General features: G+C 62.6%; 1 pseudogene; it reads left to right on the top strand.

Moving 5' to 3' along the window:
• LOC126429404 (large subunit ribosomal RNA) overlaps positions 1-5,000 on the top strand; it is a 7,963-nt pseudogene that overhangs the window by 968 nt on the left and 1,995 nt on the right.

The following is a 5,000-nucleotide window of genomic DNA, read 5'->3' on the forward strand; positions in this document are numbered from 1 at the left end:
GGGCTGTACGAAACCTAAAGGCGTAATGAAAGTGAAGGTCTCGCCTTGCGCGGGCCGAGGGAGGATGGGGCTTCCCCGCCCTTCACGGGGCGGCGGCCTCCGCACTCCCGGGGCGTCTCGTCCTCATTGCGAGGTGAGGCGCACCTAGAGCGTACACGTTGGGACCCGAAAGATGGTGAACTATGCCTGGCCAGGACGAAGTCAGGGGAAACCCTGATGGAGGTCCGTAGCGATTCTGACGTGCAAATCGATCGTCGGAGCTGGGTATAGGGGCGAAAGACTAATCGAACCATCTAGTAGCTGGTTCCCTCCGAAGTTTCCCTCAGGATAGCTGGTGCTCGTACGAGTCTCATCCGGTAAAGCGAATGATTAGAGGCCTTGGGGCCGAAACGACCTCAACCTATTCTCAAACTTTAAATGGGTGAGATCTCCGGCTTGCTTGATATGCTGAAGCCGCGAGCAAACGACTCGGATCGGAGTGCCAAGTGGGCCACTTTTGGTAAGCAGAACTGGCGCTGTGGGATGAACCAAACGCCGAGTTAAGGCGCCCGAATCGACGCTCATGGGAAACCATGAAAGGCGTTGGTTGCTTAAGACAGCAGGACGGTGGCCATGGAAGTCGGAATCCGCTAAGGAGTGTGTAACAACTCACCTGCCGAAGCAACTAGCCCTGAAAATGGATGGCGCTGAAGCGTCGTGCCTATACTCGGCCGTCAGTCTGGCAGTCATGGCCGGTCCTTGCGGCCGGCCGCGAAGCCCTGACGAGTAGGAGGGTCGCGGCGGTGGGCGCAGAAGGGTCTGGGCGTGAGCCTGCCTGGAGCCGCCGTCGGTGCAGATCTTGGTGGTAGTAGCAAATACTCCAGCGAGGCCCTGGAGGGCTGACGCGGAGAAGGGTTTCGTGTGAACAGCCGTTGCACACGAGTCAGTCGATCCTAAGCCCTAGGAGAAATCCGATGTTGATGGGGGCCGTCATAGCATGATGCACTTTGTGCTGGCCCCCGTTGGGCGAAAGGGAATCCGGTTCCTATTCCGGAACCCGGCAGCGGAACCGATACAAGTCGGGCCCCTCTTTTAGAGATGCTCGTCGGGGTAACCCAAAAGGACCCGGAGACGCCGTCGGGAGATCGGGGAAGAGTTTTCTCTTCTGCATGAGCGTTCGAGTTCCCTGGAATCCTCTAGCAGGGAGATAGGGTTTGGAACGCGAAGAGCACCGCAGTTGCGGCGGTGTCCCGATCTTCCCCTCGGACCTTGAAAATCCGGGAGAGGGCCACGTGGAGGTGTCGCGCCGGTTCGTACCCATATCCGCAGCAGGTCTCCAAGGTGAAGAGCCTCTAGTCGATAGAATAATGTAGGTAAGGGAAGTCGGCAAATTGGATCCGTAACTTCGGGATAAGGATTGGCTCTGAGGATCGGGGCGTGTCGGGCTTGGTCGGGAAGTGGGTCAGCGCTAACGTGCCGGGCCTGGGCGAGGTGAGTGCCGTAGGGGTGCCGGTAAGTGCGGGCGTTTAGCGCGGGCGTGGTCTGCTCTCGCCGTTGGTCGGCCTCGTGCTGGCCGGCGGTGCAGGATGCGCGCGCCTGCGCGGCGTTCGCGCCCCGGTGCTTCAACCTGCGTGCAGGATCCGAGCTCGGTCCCGTGCCTTGGCCTCCCACGGATCTTCCTTGCTGCGAGGCCGCGTCCGCCTTAGCGTGCTCCTCCGGGGGCGCGCGGGTGCGCGGATTCTCTTCGGCCGCCATTCAACGATCAACTCAGAACTGGCACGGACTGGGGGAATCCGACTGTCTAATTAAAACAAAGCATTGCGATGGCCCTAGCGGGTGTTGACGCAATGTGATTTCTGCCCAGTGCTCTGAATGTCAACGTGAAGAAATTCAAGCAAGCGCGGGTAAACGGCGGGAGTAACTATGACTCTCTTAAGGTGGCCAAGTGGCGGCGGCGGTGTGGCTGCATCCGGACTTGGCTTTTCGAAGTGCGGTCTTGATGTAGTCGTGCTGCTGCTGCGAGGTGCCTTCCTTGGGTTATGGTTACAGGGAGAGTGATGCGCAATACATGGGCCTAGCCCTCTTAGCCTCTCCTCTCCTGCGGTCTTCTCCCCTTCTCGTGGGCCCGCTGATTTTCGCAGAGTGGAAGACCGCACCAGGGGCTTGGGGGGGTTACCAGCCCCCCCTCGCACTATCCCTTTTTTTAGTTGATGGCAGTAATCAGAGAAAAAGTGGTGGCCCTTCCGCTGAAGGTGCCACCCCAACTCCCCCAGCACCTAGCCGGCCAACCGGCCGTGCCGAAAATCTTGTAACTTTTGCAGCAGTATACGCCTGTAGTGAGTGCCACCGCAGCTTCACCACCAAGAACGGTCTCGGGGTCCATCGCCGCCGCCAACACCTTGCGGCCGCCAACGCGGAGATCGTCACGGAGAGGCATCGCGCGAGGTGGACGGAGGAAGAAGTCCTGTCGCTCGCCAAGGCAGAGGCCGAATTGTTCCTCGAGAGGGACGCCCGGTTCTTCTTTGTAAATCAAGAGCTCATCAGGATGTTCCCCGACCGAACGCTTGAGGCAATCAAGTGCCGACGGCGGCAAGCTGCCCACAAGCAGCTTGTCCGCCAATTCATGGAGGCGCTTGAGATCGGTCGGGGGGAAGAGCCGGCGTCCCGCCGGGGAGCAGCGAGCCCGCTGCCTGACGCGGGCGAGGCCGCTGCGCCGCCCGTCGACGCAGCCGAGGACTTCGCGGCCGACACCACCGGGCCGCCGCCGGAGGGGCCGACTGACGCCGCCATCTGGGAGCATCTGGCGGGGCTACCCGCTTCCGCCCAGCGTTTCTCTGCCCTGGATCGTGTTATAGGTCTGGGGCGGGGCACGCCGCCCGATGTCATCCTGGGCATGCTCCCGGATGCCCTTGCGTCGGTCGGGTCCAGAGGGGAGAGATCGATCACCAGGACACAGCGGCCGCGCCAACCATCGAAGCGGCCGCCTGCCGCGCCGCCGACGCAGAAGCGCAAGCGGCGCCGCTGGGAGTACGCGAGAACGCAGGATGCCTTCCGACGGTCGCGTGCACGTTGCGTGCGCGGCCTCTTGGATGGCACCCTGCTCCAGCCGCCACCTGCCATCCCTGGTCTGCTGGACTTCTGGGCGGACCTCTTCACCAAGAAGCCCATCTCCACCGCGGGCTTCATTCGTGACCGCCTCCTCCCGCACTCGGAGCCTGTCGCTCCCGAGTGCCTATGGGGGCCGGTCACACATGAGGAGGTCGCCGCCGCGTTGCCGCCCAGGGGATCAGCAGCCGGGCCGGACGGCCTTACCCCAGCGGAGTTGCGGCGCCTGCCGCACGAAGTCCTGGTGAAAGTGATGAATCTCTTCCTTCTGGCCCGCGCCCTTCCGGAACGCCTGCTTCGCGCGCGGACGTCCCTTCTCCCGAAAACGGCTGCACCAACATCCCCCGCTGACTTTCGCCCCATTACGGTCTGCTCGGTGTTGGCGCGGACCTTTCACAAGGTTCTCGCGTCACGCCTGATGCGCGCATGTGCTGTGGACGAACGTCAGCGGGCATTCATCCCTCGGGATGGGATGTTGGAAAATACCTTCATCTTGGACACTGCTCTCACCGACGCAGTTCGCTCCTGCCGCTCTGTCTTTGTGGCATCGATCGACGTATCTAAGGCATTCGATTCGGTAGATCATGCTGCCCTTCGCCCCGTGCTGAAGGCGCATGGCCTGCCGGATTGTTTTGTCGAGTATGTCGAGCGGTGCTACGAGGGCAGCACGACAGTGATAGCGGACGGCGCCGGCGTGGGCGTGTCTGTGCAGCCAGCACGGGGCGTTCGCCAGGGCGATCCCCTCTCCCCCCTCCTGTTCAACTTTGCGGTGGACTACGTTTTAGGCCAACTGCCCTCCCACATCGGAGCTCGGATCCTCGGTCGCAGAGTCAACGCTGCGGCCTTTGCAGATGACGTCTTGCTGTTTGCAGCGACCCCGAGGGGCTTGCAGTCCCTCATCGACGCAGCTACCGCAGCCCTCGCCCACCTGGGGCTGCAGATCAACGCCCGGAAGTGTTTCACCCTCGCCTTAGTCGCGTCAGGGCGCGAGAAGAAGGTGAAGGTGGACAGCAATGTCACCTTCACAGCAGGCAACACCACCATGCCTGCCCTGCGTGTGGGTGAAACCTTCCGGTACCTGGGGCTGCAATTTTCCACGGCGGGTCGCTGTGTCTTCAATCCACGTCGCCACCTGGTGGAGCAGCTTGACGTCATCTCCCGAGCTCCGCTGAAGCCGCAACAGCGCCTCCACGCTCTCACCAACGTACTTCTCCCTGGCCTGTACCACGGGCTGGCCCTCAGCCGCACCCGGGTGGGTGCATTGAAGTCGGCCGACGTCACCATCCGGGCCGCCGTCAGGAGATGGTTCCGCCTTCCGGCGGACACCCCCCTGGGATACTTCCACGCTCCTGTTGCCCAGGGGGGCCTCGGCATTCCATCTTGCCGATGGATGGGTCCGACCCTCCGTCGGTCCCGTCTCCTGGCGCTGAAGAAGATAGGGCCAGCCTGCGACGGTGCAGGCATGGATGAGGTGCAGCGTGAGATCGAGGTGCTGGAGCGCCACCTAATGTGGGAGGGCCACCTCCTCAAATCGTCAACGCAGGTTGGGGAAATGTGGGCGGCGCGCCTACACATCGCCATTGACGGTGCGGCGCTGTCATCTTCTGCCGCCGTCAGTGGCCAACATCAGTGGGTCGCCGACACCAGTCGCCTGCTATCTGGGCGTGAATACATCGACGCCCTCCGCGCCCGCATCAACGCCTTCCCTACGAAGGCACGGCGCAGTCGCGGGCGGGAGGCGGACACCAGATGCCGCGCGGGGTGCCAGGCCGTGGAGACCGCCAACCACGTACTTCAGGCTTGCTTTCGGACGCACGGGTCCCGGGTCAAGCGCCATGACGCTGTGGTGCGTTATGTCGCCCGTGGACTCGCGCAGAGGGGCTTCAATGTCTCTGTGGAGCCCCACCTCCGAACAC

The sequence above is a fragment of the Schistocerca serialis genome, unplaced genomic scaffold (assembly GCF_023864345.2).
Source record: "Schistocerca serialis cubense isolate TAMUIC-IGC-003099 unplaced genomic scaffold, iqSchSeri2.2 HiC_scaffold_1016, whole genome shotgun sequence".
NCBI lineage: Eukaryota > Metazoa > Arthropoda > Insecta > Orthoptera > Acrididae > Schistocerca > Schistocerca serialis.